This window comes from Aedes aegypti, chromosome 1, assembly GCF_002204515.2.
Source record: "Aedes aegypti strain LVP_AGWG chromosome 1, AaegL5.0 Primary Assembly, whole genome shotgun sequence".
NCBI lineage: Eukaryota > Metazoa > Arthropoda > Insecta > Diptera > Culicidae > Aedes > Aedes aegypti.
Window position 1 is genome coordinate 92,393,925 of NC_035107.1, and position 17,544 is coordinate 92,411,468.

Here is a 17,544-nt window from a genome sequence, read left to right on the forward strand (position 1 = left end):
GGAAGTACTCAAAGAAGTATTCGAGGACTTGTTTCAGGAATTGGAACAACAAAGGCAACTTTTCATATATTATTGGACAAATTCTTGAAAAATCCGGGAGAATCAAGGCAGTTCTAAAAAACTCCGATGAAATTAATGATGATCTCTGAAAAAAACGCCTGCACTCTTGAGAAAGTTTTGGAAGATTTACTAGCTGAATTGCTAAGATAATTATTTTAAAGAAAAAAAAAACAATAAATCGAATTCCCGTATAATATATTCTGAACAGTTTTGTCAATAAACTCCTGCACTCTTAATAAACAAAGGACGGAATCCCAGAAGAAATGTATTAAGCAATTCTCGAAGGAACAACTGTAGTGTATTTGTTAGTCTTTTTCTTTTTCTTCTTCTTTTTCTTTTTCTTCTTTTTCTTCTTCTTCTTCTTCTATTTGCTAGTAATGAATCTTCTTCTTCTATTTGCTAGCATTGAACCTTAAATGAACTTATGGACAATCCAAGGTTATTTTACTTGGTAAATCGCTAGAGAAATGCTTGTAATAACTCCAGGAGTAATCCCTGGATAAAATGCTGGAGAAACATCTAGAGAAATTTGTGAAGGCACTTCATTAGGAATTCTTGGAAGACTTCGTGAGAGATTTACTTGGAACACCTCTTCAGAACAATTCCCGGAAAAAGACTATGCATGAATTCTTGAAGGAATCTGTACAAAAATAACTGAAAAAAATAGGTATGGTAACTCCTAAACAAACTCTTGTATAGTTTCCTGGAAAAAATCCTGAACATATTTCTTCAAATACTCTGGAATAACCCATTGTGGATTTTCTTGTAGGAATCTTTGGAAAACCTCCTGGTGAAATTGATGGAAGAGTCAGTGTAAAATTTCATCAAGGATTTTGGGAGTAGTCTTTGGTAAAGTTCCAGAAGCCAATTTTTTATTTGAATCACTTGAAAAATTGCTAGTGAAATTTCTGGACTTATTTCTGGGAGAATTGGTAAAGGGATGTCTCTAGGAATTTCTGGAGTGATACCTGAAGAAGTCCTTGAAAGTATTCCAGAAAACAAGCTGTAGATGCAACTCGAATAAGCTTTTCCTCTAGGAATCTGAGAAGAGATTCCGGACGAATATGTGGAGAATTCACATAAGAGAATCTTTAAGTGCAAGCAGAAATAAATAAATGAATAAAAAAAAAGATAAAATTATTACTTTAGGAATAATTTTGGTTAAGAAAGAGATTTCTGATACCAACCATTGAGAAAAGAGACTTGCATCAAAATTATGACCAAGTCTCTAAAAGAGATTTGCCTCCAGCCCTGTAAATGTATCCCCTTTTTACAAATATAACCATTTTGAATCGTATTAGCAGCTAAGTAATAGTATTTCAGCAGTCATAATGTACTAGTGTTTCTAATTTGATCGAACTGTAGTAATATTTGTTAGGATGCAAGTGTTCAGTTATTTGATTGTATTCTATCAATAGAAGTTGTAACGTAAATCCCAGTGTACATCTCCTCTGAGCTCATCGGTTATGTCAACTGATGTTAACAAACAATCACAAACTTTTTTTTTCTGGTTTTCAGTTATTGCAAAAAAGAGAAAATGTTTTTGTAATTTTTAACATTCAGCAATTACAGTTTTGAACAATTTTTATTGCAGTAACGGAAAATGCTTGAGAATAAACCAATACTTCTGGAATTCGCTCATTAACTTGAATCCACAGACAAACAGACGTCACACTCTCACCGATGTCCATCGACCACCTTTTTAACGGCCGATTCAAATATATGGTAGGTGGCCAATCCACCACCCACAGCGCTCTCATCGTTTTTGTTCGCGTTTGACGTTTACACACTACCGCCATCTGTTGGTCCATCGGCCAAACACACCGATTTTAGCATTGGGCGTACATGTCATCGTGACTATGATTTTGATCAGGATTTGTTCTAAGTGTTACGTCTGTTTGTCTGTGTTGAATCGTTTGTTGCAGTCGTATGCATTCTGTTGACCTGTTCGCAAAGGAAATGAGGTGCAAATTGTTAATAGAGATACAAAATTGACAAGTTTGACTACAGATGACTATCTAATTTAATAATCTGGAAGATAAATAGCCAACAGCTAGAACAATTAACAATTTGGAATTTAGTATCGTGAACATTAACGCCCAATGCTAAAAAAATGTGTTTTCCCAACTGGAAACTAGGTGGCAGCAGTGCACAAACGTCAAACTCGAACGACAGCGATGCAAGCGTCACGAGTGAGCCATTAGCCAACTACCAAATATTAAAATTGAGCACTATTCACCGTAAGATTATACTAATTCGATTGCCACGTCTGTTTGTCTGTGTTTGTATCAATCAGTTATTGAAAAAATTCCACCCGTAAGCTTTACAAACTGATAATGCAATCTATACTGAAAATCTGGATTTTTGTGCAAAGTCCGCCTTTTTCACACCCGGTTTACATTGATAATCAGTCGTTATGTTTCCTTCTCAAATCCAAACAAACTGATGTACTAGAAAGATGATCTTTGCTCATCAGCTGTTTTTACTCTGATCTGAAAATCCTAAACAATGTTGTTTAATAACGGTTTTAAACTATAAAACATATGAGCAGTCTTCCGCCTTGAAGTTGTTATTACACGTTGCGATAATATTTCACATATTCGTGACAAAATAGAACAGGGGTCCACCATAGGTTCTTGTACCCAAAAAAGATTTCACTCTTCCAAAATTTGTGAACGAACACCACTCACTCTTCTCATACAGCGAGATATTCACACATTCACTTTTCGATGATGATGATGATTGCCTGCTTAATCCGAATAATGCTCATATAACCGCGCCTCCGGATTCGACCAACCGTATTTTTGGTGCGACAGTATGGTGTGACATAGGTATAGCTTCGGCAATGGCAAAAAATATGGAAATAAAAATAACTCGCTCGGTTTCTTTTTTTCACGACCGGTTTGCTTCGCACATACCTCCCTATAGGTCGCATTATTGTGGATTTCTGCCCAAATTTATCTGAACAAAATTATGTGAGATGATAAATGTCATGCACGAATACTATAAGAGCTCTAAACGTCTTGAATAAACTTCTTTGTCAAGTGCTTCAAAGACATCGAGACACCGAGAATAAGTGGTTTTTTAGGAATATAATCCAATCAGGTGTAAAATGCGCAATATGAAGATATTTAGAGGCAACAGAACAAACATTATTCCTTAATGATGCTGAAAGATATTATTAACCCTCTGTCTGTGACAATAACCTGTCGTTCAGCTGGCCCCGAAATATATTTGACCTCTTGTGACAAGCACACGGTTTATTACACAAACCCCGTATCAAAACAAGCAGTGATTAATTTTGACAGTATATAACCATTAGAAACATTTTTACTCGGGCCATCAATCACATGTTCGGAGCTCTTTGCCGGAGCGCAAATGTTGACCAGAGCGAATTTTCGTGTGTAGTAAACTGCGTTTGTTTATGCAGCCAATTTTCACCGTTCGACGATAAGAGCTAGATGGCCACGCTACGTTTCGCCGTTTAAAGGCCAAAAATGACTGTTCTTATTCTTTCTGGCGTAACGTCCCAACTGGGACAAAGCCTGCTTCTCAGATTAGTGTTCTCATGAGCACTTCTACAGTTATTAACTGAGAGCTTTCTTTGCCGATTGACCATTTTTGCATGTGTATATCGTGTGGCAGGTACGAAGATACTCTATGCCCTGGGAATCGAGAAAATTTCCTTTACGAAAAGATCCTCGACCAGCGGGATTCGAACCCACGACCCTCAGCATGGTCATGCTGAATAGCTGCGCGTTTAGCGCTACGGCTATCTGGGCCCCTGTTGTTGACTGTTACAATCCGTTAGATTGTTCAACGAGGGCGTAGCCAGGGGCTTTACGATGGATGAACTTAAAGACATAGTTCACAAAGTTTAGTTCAACTACCAAGAAAGTTTCGAATGATTATAAAGAATTTTTGTATCAATCAAGTTGCTTATCCACTTTCGATTGAAAAACCTGCTGAATCGATTGGTTTCCAATAATCGGAGCCTTCCCTGTTGCCAGTTAGAGGCCTGAGATCAATTTGTGTTCTTATTGATAGGCGACTGTTTTATTACGTATTGATATCCATACGTACTTCCGGGAATTCTCCAAATAAACACTACAGAGATTCTTCCAGGTATTTCTTCCAAAGTTTTCCAAATATTTTTTTTCAAGAATTCGTGCAAGAAAACCTTTAGGCTTTTTCCAAAGTTCACTAAGGATTCCTTAAAACTATTCTTCAAGCCCTTCAGGTAATTTTAAAGACATTCTTTCACAGGGATCCAGTGAGTTTCCCCTGGGATTTGCTTACAGATCATCCAGGAAAAATCTAGGAATTTATAGAAGGGTTTGTCAAAAAAAAATCATGGAAGACTTTCTCCAAGAGTTTTCACGTTGATTCCATCAGTAATTTTCACAACGAATACTCCAGAATACTCCTCCAAAGATTCTCTCAATAGGTTCAATCGGCAGCGATTCTCCCGTGAAATCCTCTGCACTTATTGCTTCAGTATTTAATGTCTCCAGGAGATCTTCAGAGATTGCTACGGAAGTTTTCAAAGAGTTTTTAATTATAGTAATAAGGTTCGATAGTTCAAACTAGCATCAATGTGGACATGATACTTTTACTGGTCTTAGAAGTTTTATTTTAGTTTTTTTTCATAAATTTTAATATAAACCTTTCACATCTTCGGTCCACCTGAATGGATGAAAATTTCTAAGAATTTTCATCATGTCAATCATGAATATTCATAATCAGTTCATGGGAGAGTTACTGAAGGAATCTGAAGTGAAATTTCCAAAGGAGTACCTGAATGTATTCCTGTAGGAATCTATGGAGGTATGACTTATAAAACTGTGTTAGTCCTATCTCGAGTAATCTTTGCAGGAATTCCTGAACTCATGTGGAGAAAAACCCTGAGTCACTTTAAAGTCTTTTGTGGTTTTAAGATTTACAGCAGAATCCACTGAAAGGAATATTCTATGAATTCTTGCAGGTTTTCTATCTTGATCGGTAAAGTATTTTGTAAGAAAGTTTTGTTTTTTAATTTCGCCAAAATTTTAGGCATGATAAATTGCAAAATAATTATTTCTTCAATTATATCAACACAATTTCTTCAAGAAATACCGTCAACGTACCAGTACCCGCTTATGTTCCACTAGCCCGCTCACGAGCTTAAAAAGTAAGGTAATTTGATTAAATACACAAAAAAATGCCCACAGTATGATTCAATTAATCGATTTTAACCGTATAGCGGCTATAGATTTCAAATTTACTTTGAGTAAACTTATCTTTTTTCAGTGTGAGCGGGCTACTGGAGCATGAGCGGATACTGGTGCACTGATGGTACTTGAGAAATTTCCAATAAATAATAACAGTAAGATTCACAGTACCAAATATTGGTTGGTACCGTTGATTCCACCAGGAGTTTTTCCAGAACAGAGTTTTCTTAAGGAATACATTCGAGTATTTCTCAAAACATCGTTCAGATCTTGCATTGTGAATTTCATAAACAATATCTTTGAGGGTTGTTTTAGAAATATACCCAGACATTTTTCCAAGAGCATCCATTCAGGAGTCATGCTAAGAATATCTTCCATAAATTTTCAAATTTGTTCCAAAAACTTCATGTGAAAGAATGGAGAATTCTCTGGAATACTGAGGTTATTTTCCTGCTAATTCTACCGAGAAATTAGAAAAGATTAATTCAGCAAATTTTGAAAGGAATATTCGAAGGTTTCTTTGATTAATTCATGGAAAATTCCTTGGAGTAATTCTTGCACAGATACCTATCTGCAAATTTTGTCGATGCAATGTATGAAACGATGTTCGGTCTTTTGAAAGGAATCCCTAAAAGAACTTCTGGAGATGTTTCTAGGGAAACTTCTTCTAGATTTTTCAAACAATCTCTGAAGGAATCTCTGGGGAAAGGTTTTTTATCTGACTATTGGAATTTCCGGAATTCAAAAAATTCATCGGTAAACTGAGGCATAGCTGTAGTTTTTTACAGATGATCCTTAGCAGAAACCTAAAGGCGCATTCCTAGCAAAATCTTTGACAGAAGGATTCATGATGCAACTATTCTACAGTCAAACCTCCAAGTGACGATGTTCCCTACAGATATTTTCTTAAAAATTATCCAAATATGATAGGAGAAATCAAAGCTCGATATATTAAAGTTAGTATTATCTTGGAAAAATCTAAAAATGATTCATGGCGGATTTTTCAGAAGAAATTCTGTACGAATGCTTACCAAAAAAGAGCATAGTGTAACTTCTGAAGATTTCAGAAAGGTTAAAGGTTTTTGAAGGTTAAAAGGAATATTTTCAACGATTCTTCGAGGAAAACCTGCAAAATTTCTAAAGCAATTTTTCTTCAGATTAGTTCCGAAATTACTAACTATAAGAATTCTATCAGAAATTTCTCCTGGGATTGCTTAAGATATTCCTTGAGTGATTCCTCCAGTAACATCTACAGGGATTGCCACAAAAATTTACTTCCAGATCCTGTTACTAATTTATCCAGAAAGTTTCTCTATAGAGTATTCCAGGAGATTTCTCTGAAAGATCTCCAAAAGATTCCCACAGACAATGGCGATTCTCTAAGCTCAATTCTACCTGTTCCACGAATAGAAATTTTTGAATTTCAGCAAAAGGTTAACAGTGGAGCTTACTTCTGGCTACAGTATTTCTACTAAAAAATCAGGAAAAATTTCTAGGTTTTTCAAAGGTGATGGTCCAGAGATTCCTGGTAGAACTAAGAACTTCAGGTAGAACTAAGAACTTCAGTTAAAATTTCTACAGTGATTCTTCTTATATCCAATGGTCCCGTTAGGGGTTCAATCAGAAATTAACCAAACGATGCTATCTAAGAACTACTCGAAAGATTTTTCTAGTAGTTCCTCCAGGAATGCCTTTAGAATTGCCAAGAATTTTTTCATTAACTATTTGAAATTTCAATAATTAAATGCATTTGCCACGTATTTTTTCTACGAATTTCTCCAAAGAATGCTTTAAAATTTTATCAGGATTCCTCCGGAAATCCTCGTGGTTGTTGTTCCAAGAATTTCAGCAGAAATTTTCTCGTTCTTCTTCAGAAGGTTCATCAAAGATTCATTTCGAAGCTTCTCTAAGAAATACTCTTGAAATTTCTCCAGTGAATTGTTCAGTGAAAACTACAATTATATCTCTAAGGATACATCCATGAAACATTTAGGAATCCCATAAGGGAATTTCCAGGAAATTTTGCAAACTTCTTGCTAAGAACTGCTTATCTGATTCCTTCAGTGGATAATTCTTCCAGAAACTTTTTGAAGGACTTTCTTGATAAATTGCTGTAGTATTAATTACAAAGAATCGTCAAACGATACCCACACTTGGATAATATTCTAGATACAGGGGATAGGCAAAATGATTGAGATAGGCAAAATTTTGCCCAAATTCAAATGCTTATAACTTTATGAAAAATGGATGAAATTGGATGCATCTGGAAGCACTCAACGGCAAATTTGGTCCAGTTTTAGGAACTTCCTTGGCCATGCATATTGGCCACTGGACACCGGAGATGTTTCGGAATTTCTGAGGTCATGTCCAAATGTCATTTTTTCTGTCGCTTGTATTTTTGTGTGGTGTAAAGTTAGATAGATGTTTGCAATTTTCCTAGAAACTAGAACTAATAGGAAGTTGAATGCCACCGGACGCATTAAGATTGGTTGGAAATCTTCAGAAATATGACCATTTCCGTAAAACTGGTTCCGGAAAGCATGGTCAGTCATGTTTGTATTTCCAATCATGTAAATATTATCCGGAGCTATATCCAAGCGGACACCAACCTTAAAAATGATGTTTCCTGCAGCGTATTCAGAACCATCAGATGCACAGACCACTCTATAGAACGTTCCAGGTGCCCTGGGGGAAGTGGTCAATTAGGAACATATCCGGAACCATATCAATATGGGCATCAAACTTCATTATTTTCAAAGGTTATGCTTTCCGAAGCATTTCCAGCATCACTGGCTGCCATAACCACTTTATAGTAGGTTCCAGGTGCCCCGGGGGATGTGGCCAATTCGGAACATGTCCGTTCATCTGTTTAGAATCACATTCTACCATAAACAGTAAAATCCATGTGACTTGGAAAATGGCGAGCATTTTCAGAACCATAAGATATAATAATCACTCTATAGTATATTCCAGGGGCTCCTAGAGATGTGGCCAACTCGAAACATGACCTCATCCCCCAGGGCCCATGGAACCTACTATACAGTGGTCATATAAATTAGTTGCGCTGTAAATACTTCTATTAGCATCACCTTCAAAAATCTTGATGTTTTTACCCATATTGATGTGTTTTCGGACATGTTTTGAATTGGCCACATCCCCGGGGCACCTGGAATCTACTATAAAGTGGTCATGGCAGCCGGTGGTGCTGGAAATGCTTCGGAAAGCATAACCTTTGAAAATCATGAAGTTTGATGCCCATATTGATATGGTTCCAGATACAGTTGTGTTCAGAATAATAGTAGTGAAAGCCGATTTTCATACAAAATGCTCAACTTTGGCCTTCTGTAACTTTGTTTCCATATGAGCAATTGTCATGAAATTTTGGCAGTGAACTACAAATATACTCAATTTCATTATCACAAGATTTGAAAATTTTCACACTACCGGCTAAAAAGTTAAGCACCAGGTGAAATCGCTCAAAATAATAGTAGTTTTTCTTTTGTAAATTTTTGTTCAGTAACAATTTTGTAAAAAACTGGCTTGTTTATACATTTATAGCTTGGGTGGAAATGGTTGAAATGATGAATAAAGAAAAATTCAAAAACTCAAAATACAGCAGATTTTTGAATTATTAAAACTACTATTATTTTGAGCGATTTCACCTGGTGCTTAACTTTTTAGCCGGTAGTGTGAAAATTTTGAAATCTTGTGCTAATGAAATTGAGTATATTTGTAGTTCACTGCCAAAATTTCATGCCGATTGCTCATATGGAAACAAAGTTACAGCATGCCAAAGTTGAGCATTTTGTATGAAAATCGGCTTTCACTACTATTATTCTGAACACAACTGTATGTTCCTAATTGACCATTTCCCCCAGGGCACCTGGAACCTTCTATGGAGTGGTCTGTGCATCTAATGGTTCTGAATACGCTGCAGGAAACATCATTTTTAAGGTTGATGTCCACTTGGATATAGCTCCGGATAATATTTACATGATTGGAAATACAAACATGACTGACCATGCTTTCCGGAACCAGTTTTACGGAAATGGTCATATTTCTGAAGATTTCCAACCAATCTTAATGCGTCCGGTGGCATTCAACTTCCTATTAGTTCTAGTTTCTAGGAAAATTTCAAACATCTATCTAACTTTACACCGCACAAAAATACAAGCGACAGAAAAAATGACATTTGGACATGACCTCAGAAAATCCGGAACATCTCCGGTGTCCAGTGGCCAATATGCATGGCCAAGGAAGTTCCTAAAACTTGACCAAATTTGCCGTCGACTGCTACCAGATGCATCCAATTTCATTCATTTTTCATAAAGTTATAAGCATTTGAATTTGGGCAAAATTTTGCCTATCTCAATCATTTTGCCTATCCCCTGTAATTCCCTGAAAACCATCGGGCAGAATCTCTGAAAAAATAAATGATTGGAGGTAGATATTACTGGAATCATTACTGTAGCTTTTCCTGTAAAAAACACAAAATAAACATGTTCAAATGTCCATAAAAAAATAAATCAAAAAAATAATCGAGAAGTCATTAGAAGAGACTGTTTTGGTATACATCTTTTATGAAATGCTGTCAAATCCCCATAATCTCGATAAACATACCTGGAGAAACTTCACGAAAGACTCTCTGAACGAGTTTGTTGAAAAAATGAAAAATATCTGCGCGAATCAATGAAAGATATGCTGAAGAAATTTGCAGAGAGATCGACACAGGTAACCTTGGAGGAGTCTGTGAAAGAATTCCTGCATAACCTGGGTTATTTACAATAACTATTGAACGAATGGTAGAAAAAAATCATTATAATTATTAAGAATATGATCTTCTATAATAATTCAAAAAATTCTATGAAAGTTTCTTCAAGATCACATGCAGCAATTTTTGTAGAAATTTCCATAAAAGTTCTTTCAGATTTTCTTGTTGCAGAATCTGAATGTCAGTGATCTTATTTTTCTGAGAATTCAAAAAAGTATGTCTGGGAAAATTTCATGACGGATTCAAAACGATTATCTATATTTGAGGAATCGTTCCTCTTCCTCCATAAAATCCAGAAACCTCTACATTAATGTCAGAAAAAAATTAATTGAATGAACTTGAGTAACGATCCGTTGAAGAACTGAAGATTGGAACACTTTGGAATTAAAAATGGAACACTTTGGAATCTCTGAAGAAACAATCTTACAGCAGTACTTGAAGATGTTCCTTGTTTTATGTCCTTGTCGAAGGCTTGAGAAAACAAATCCGGAATGATTCCAGTAGGAATTCTCAAAAAGTTCCTTAAAAAGAAACCCTCGATGAGCTCCAGATTTGTACTGGAAGAAAATCCTAGTAGATTACGTTATGCCTTTTTATAGTGATTTTCCATTCTACGTAAGATCACAACTTAAATATTCTGGCAAAAGTGTTTCTTAAATTCTTTGAAATTTTTTTGTGGGATAGGGTCCTAAAATTTATAATTAAATTAATGTTCTAGCAACTACATTTGCAATTTTTCACGCTCAAATAACGGCTATATCATATTTAACCTTTAATTTAAAAAAGGTTCAAATATGAACCTTGACACTTTTGATCTTGTTCGACGTTCACGTAGTCGACAAAAATGCCATAGGGCATTTAGTTTTAACACTGGGGCTGTTTCCATCTGACATTTCGGGAGGGACACGGAAAACAAAATACACCCAAAATTTGAGTTTAAATCAAGGAGTGTGGCAAAATTTCAAAAACCGTGAAAAAATAATTTTAAACCGACAAAAAACATTTGAAAATTGAGTAAACATGAGTTTCTGGCACAAACTTATGAGTTTGGTTCTAAAATAGGGACTGGGCTTTAGGACTCCATTGATCAGAAACTCAAGAAAAATATCTCATTAATTTTTTAAAACATTCCTGGATTAATTGCAAATGTATGTTCAAGAAGAAATAAATTTAGAGAAAATATTGTGAACTCACGGAGGTTATCTCAATCGCATCTCAGGGCAAATTTTAAAATAATTCATAGTTAAAAGTTTTTCTGAATTTTAAATGGAGTTCATGGCAGAAACTCAGAATAATTATTTAATGAGAAATGTCTTAATAAATGACTGAAAAAATCAAGGGGAATCTCCTGGAAGTGCCCCTGAAAAAATCCTGTAGAAACTGCTGAAAGCATTCCAGAAGAAACCCCCTAGGAAAAATTCATACAAGGATCAGTGTAGGAACTCTCAGATGAATTCCAAGAAAATAAAATTAAAGGAATCTTTCAAATTATTCTGACATCATGTAAAGAATTCTGGAAAAACTCTGAACAGGATTCTAACGAAATCCTGGACAAGCACTCCTGGATTCTGACGGATGAAGTTATGAACAAGGTCCAGATGAAATCCTGAACATTTGGAAAGAACCCTGAATATAATTCGGATGGAATCCTGCACAGGATTCGGATTAACTGGCTTCTGTTAGAATCCTTAACTGGAGTCTGAGAGAATCCTGAACAACATTCTGAAAGAATCCTGAATAGCTGAACTGGCTTCTGCTATTCAGGATTGTAATAGATTTCTGAGAGAATCCGGAACAGGATTCTGAGGGAATCATTGTCAGGTTTCTGAGAGAATTCTGAAAGAAGCATTCTGAAAGAATCCTGAACTGGAGTGTGAGAGAATTATGAACTTGCTACTGAGAGAATTCTGAACAAGATTCTGAGGGTATCCTTATCTGAGGGAATTCTGATCTGAGGGAATCCTGAACAAGATTCTGCGAGATTTCTGAACAAGATTCTGCGAGATTTCTGAACTGGATTCTGAGAGAATCCTGAACTGGCTTCTGAGAGAATCCATAGCAGAATTCTGAGAGAATCCTGAGCAGAATTCTGAGGAAATCCTGAGCAGGAATCTGAAAAAAAAATCCTGAACAATATTCTGAGAGAATCATGAACTGGCCTCTGAGAGAATCCTGAGCTAAGACTGAGAGAATCCTGAACTGGCTTTTGAGAGAATGCATAGCAGAAATCTGAGGGAATCCTGAACAGCATTCTGAAAAAATCCTAAACAGTATTCTGAAAGAATCCCGAACAGTATCTGAAAGAATCCTGAATGCTGAACAGCATTCTCAGAGAATGCTGAACAGGATTCTGAGAGATTCCTGAACTAGATTATGAGAGATTCCTTAACAGGATTCTGAGAGGTTCCTGGACAGGATTCTGAGAGAATCCTGAAAAGCATTCTGAGAGAATTTTAAACAGGATTCTGAGAGAATCTTGAACAGAATTCTAAGAGAATCCTGAAATTGATTTTGAGGAAACCTAAACAGGATACTGAGAGAATCCTGAACATGAATCTGTGGGAATTCTGAACAGAATTCTGAGGGAATCCTAAGCATGATTCTGAGGGAATCCTGAACATGGTTATTGAATAGAATTCTGAAACAATCCCGAACAAAATTCTGAAAAACAAAACCCTGAACAGAGTTCAGAAACAATCTTGAACATGATTCTGTGAGAATGCTGAACAGCATTCTGCGAGAATCTTGAACAGAATTCTGAGAGAATCATCAAAAGTATTTTTAAACTGGATTCTGAGAGAATCCTAAACAGGATTCTGAGAAAATCTTGAATAGAATTCTGAGAGAATCCTCAAAAGGATTCGGAGGAAACCTGAACAGGATTCTGAGGGAACCTGAACATGATTCTGAGAGAATCCTGAACATTATTCCGAGGGATTCCTTAACAGGATTCGGAGAGATTCCTGAACATGATTCTGAGAGAATCCTAAACAAGATTCTGAGAGAATCTTGAACAGGATTCTGAGAGAATCATGAACATGATTCTGAGAGAATCCTGAACATTATTCCGAGAGTTTCCTTAACAGGATTCTGAGAGAATCCTTAACAGGATTCTGAGAGATTCCTGAACAAGACTCTGCGTGATTTCTGAACTAAATGCTGAGAGAATCCTAAAAAGGAATCTGAAAGAATTCTGAGAGAATCTTGAACATAATTCTGAGAGAATCCTCGAAAGGATTCTGAAGATACTTGAACAGGATTCTTAGGGAACCTCACCAGGATTATGAGAAAATCATGACCATGATTCTGAGAGAATCCTGAACATTATTACAAGAGATTCCTCAACAGGATTTTGAGAGACTCCTGAACATGATTCTGAGAGAATCCTGAACAAGACTCAGCGAGATTTCTGAACTGGATTCTGAGAGAATCCTTTACAGGAATCGGAGAGAATTCTGAGGGAATTCTAAACAGGATTCTGAGAGAATCTTGAACAGAATTCTGAGAGAATCCTCAAAAGGATTCTGAGGAAACCTGAACAGGATTCTGAGAGAATCATGAACATGATTCTGAGAGAATCCTGAACATTATTCCGAGAGATTCTTTAACAGGATTCTGAGAGAATTCTGAACAGGAATTTGAGAGAATTCTGAGAGATTCCTGAACAGAATTCTGAGAAAATCTTGAACAGATTTTCTGAGAGGATTCTGAGAGAACATTGAACAGTGTTCTGAGGGAATCCTGAACAAAATTCTGAGGGAATCCTCAGCAGTATTTTTAGGAAATCCTGAGCTGGTTTCTGGGAAACTCCTGAAAAGGATTCTGAGGGAATCATGAACTGGATTATGAGTAAACCCTGAACAGGATTCTGATCATACCCTTAATGGGATTCTGAGTAAATACAGTACAGGATTCTGAAAGAATCCTAAAAGGAAGCGTGAGGGAATTTTGAACAAAATACCGAAACAGCATTTTGTCAAAATCCTGAACTGGATTCGGACGAAATCCAAAACTGTATTTGTACGGAATTTTTAATAGAAATATTAAACAGAGAGATGAGAGATTCTTAAACAGAATTACGGAATTCAGATTAAAAATTAGAATGGATTCTAATTCTAAGCAAATGCTGTATTTTGACGGCATCATTCTGAAAAGGTACCCACATCCACATTTCGTTCTTGAGATATTTATTACAGTCAACTCTCCCTTACTCGATATTTCGTGTCTCGATATAGAGTTAGAGAACCATAGAAAAAGCCAGTTTTCATGACTACCTCGATGGTCCCTTGGATCGCAGTTATAATGGTTTGTGGTAACTCGATGGTCCCTTTAACATCGAGTTATGGAGAGTTGACTGTATATACTCAGCTGAGTATAGGCAAATCAATTATTATTATTATTATCTTCATTTAATAGATAGATTTTCAGCCCTAGGCTGGTTTATCTCAAGAAAGAAAAGGCAAATCAAGTTCAAAGCAAGTGGTGTACAAAATTAAGGGAAAATATAGGTCGATTAGCATGCAATCAATTTGCCTTTTCTAAGTTTACTAGGATGACAAAAGGGTCAAGAATCAACGTGACTTGTTGCTTGATGATTCTTATCATGCAGCTAAGCGAGTGAGTTACTGTTTTATAAAAAGCATGGAACGACGCCAACCGAAATAGCAGACCAGCGCGATTAGATAGCAAGCTAAGCCAACAGAGTTTGCGGGGGGCTTGTCAGGTGAACTTGGCAAATTTACGGTGACCGAATCAAAGCAAGCGAAACGAATGCCAATCCACACTTTGTTAGGGATCTAAGTTTGAGCTACTAGTGTGTGCGGTGGAGAAACTGCATTGTGTGCATCGTATGCGTGTCACTGAAAAGTGCATTTCGTCTCACTTGAGGTGCATCCTCTCACTTTTCGGACGATTTTTCGAGTTCTGCACTGCACTGCACCATAGTTTGTTGCATTCTGTCATGACAATTTTCTACTTTTGATTGCATAACCACACCGGGAATATTTCGAAGTGTGCTTCTTTTCCTGGAGATGATTTACAATGGAGCCGTACAATTTGCACACATAATTCAAAACCGAGGCTGGACAAAGACAAGGTGATAAGGCTGATAAGGGAGGTGCTCTTCGTGTGCAGGTTTATATTAGTTGTTCACATAACTTGGGGTACTTTTATGGCGCGTGCAAATGCTGGATGCTTTCATAACTTGTTTCTAGTGCATTGCCAATTGTAATTCTCCAATTATCACCTCTCAATTCCGAATTTGGACACAATTTTGAGCCAATTCTCCAGGAGTAAATCGAGTTTGCCTTGCCAATAAACTATTTTATCACAGTTGAATTACGCTAAATTTTGAGCACTTATTTATCAGTCTATTTGTGTAACAGTACAGTTTTAACTTGAATTATACAACACAATTCAAAACAACACTTAAATCAGACTTTGAAATCATAAAAATTCAATCTACCTTTCAAACACTTCACAGATACAGCACAGGGTAAAGCAAAAACACAAAACAATCCTTGGTAACCGAACTAGAGCGATTCGCGAGTCAGTCGAGACTGATTGAATGAAGGGAAGGATTAGCTCACGAGGTAGGCGACAAAAACCGCTAGGCGCGACTGACACACGCACACAGTCGAACAAACTCCTCGCATCAGCAGTGAGTGAGCTGCCGGCGGTGATGATTGCATGAGTCGCGGGTGGTAAGTGAGCGATGGGCACACGCGATGGCATGATGCGTGAGAAAAACATATGCACGCTAGTCTAATTCCCCTCAGCAGTGGATTGAATATTTCAATCAGTGCAGTTAAAAAGAATGAATGGAGACCTTAAAATTTAATTTTCATATTGATATGGTTCCGCACATGTTCCTAAATTGCCACGTGCTTCACGTTCAACGCTCCGTCATCGTAATCATCGTCATCATCGAAGCTTCAAAAGCAGTTTTTCTGTTCCAAACTGAAAATAATTCGATGAAAATGTGTTCACTGTGTTGTGGTTGAAGAATTGAATCTAGTGAACACATTTTCCCGTAAATTTTCTTGATTTTGAACGAAAAAAACTGGTTTTGAAAATTCCGAAACCAATGACGGATCCTGCCCCTTCAGGGTACCTGAAACCTACAGTGGTCCAATTTCATGACACTGGCGTCACATAAACTAAGTAAAAAACTATTGAATGATATATTGAGTTTGAAATTCTTTATCTATATTAACGGCCATAAGTGTCATCTATTATTTAACAGTCATAAAATGTTTCCATTTACATTCATCTTTGCATTAATGGAAAAGTATTGAATTTGTGTCTAAAATTCACCCAATCCCATATTCGTACACCTATCATAATTTAAACATACAACATTCTAAACTGTTTTTTTTAAAGCTCTATTTGATTCCTCAAGTGCTACATTACGTTGTTCAGACGTAGTAGAGTACATTTGGACAATTTATAAGCGGACATATATGAAACTTAGGTGAAATTATTAGAAATACCAGTTTTTCAATGAGTTTTGCTATAAAATCCAATAATTCTAACAATAGCGTTCATTTTTGTTGTAGGATTCAATCTAAAAAATATATTCGTGAGCACTGAAAGAGTTTTGGTTAAAATATATTCAGTTTACGGAATCCAGTATTATCAGAACTGCGGAAATACACTGCACACCCGTACCCACTCTCGCTAGCATCGGTGAAAACGTGGCATTGCAACGTTTGATAGCAAGGAAGGTATGCTTCGCCGAAATAGCATCGTGGAATGTTGAGCTCGCTTATGCTAGGCAGCAACTCCACCCAGCGCGTCCATTTTTCGTATTCTTCATCTCTCATTTTTTCATCCCATTGCACACCGCTTCTCCACAGATCCTGGATTAAAGTGCGCCCGTGGATAAGATACGGTGCTAGAAGCCCAAAAGGGTCAAACAGGCTCATGATGATTTTGAGAGCAATTCGCTTTGTCGGGCGCTGTTTTCCAGACACGTAGGGGATCAGCTGTTCTCCAAGTTCTGTTGAAAACGTCAGTGTGTCTGATTCCGGATACCACAACTCCGGACTCGTTCCCATTTTTCCTCCGGGCTTGTCTGCAGTAAACGAGGTTCCATGGACGAGTTTTCCCCAAGTTTTTCCAACATTTCCTCACTGTTGCTCACCCAATTCCTCATTTCAAACCTTCCACGGGCGTGGATGGTTCTAACTTGCGTTGCCAACTCTGACGCTTCTTCTGGAGTGTCGGCGCTATCGTAATAGTCATCCATATAAGTTTTATCCGGCCCAGATAGCCGTAGCGGTAAACGCGCAGCTATTCAGCATGACCATGCTGAGGGTCGTGGGTTCGAATCCCGCTGGTCGAGGATCTTTTCGTAAAGGAAATTTTCTCGATTCCCAGGGCATAGAGTATCTTCGTACCTGCCACACGATATACACATGCAAAAATGGTCAATCGGCAAAGAAAGCTCTCAGTTAATAACTATGGAAGTGCTCATAAGAACACTAATCTGAGAAGCAGGCT

The 17,544-nt window shown here is 37.0% G+C and overlaps 1 protein-coding gene across 1 annotated transcript in view; it reads right to left on the reverse strand.

The window, feature by feature from the left end:
• LOC5572547 (alanine aminotransferase 1) overlaps positions 1-15,654 on the reverse strand; it is an 81,737-nt gene extending 66,083 nt beyond the window's left edge. The window contains exon 1 of the mRNA XM_001660420.2: positions 15,506-15,654. The gene's annotated coding sequence lies outside the window, so the exon portion shown is untranslated. The remainder of the gene's footprint in view (positions 1-15,505) is intronic.
• Positions 15,655-17,544: the final 1,890 nt, after the last annotated feature.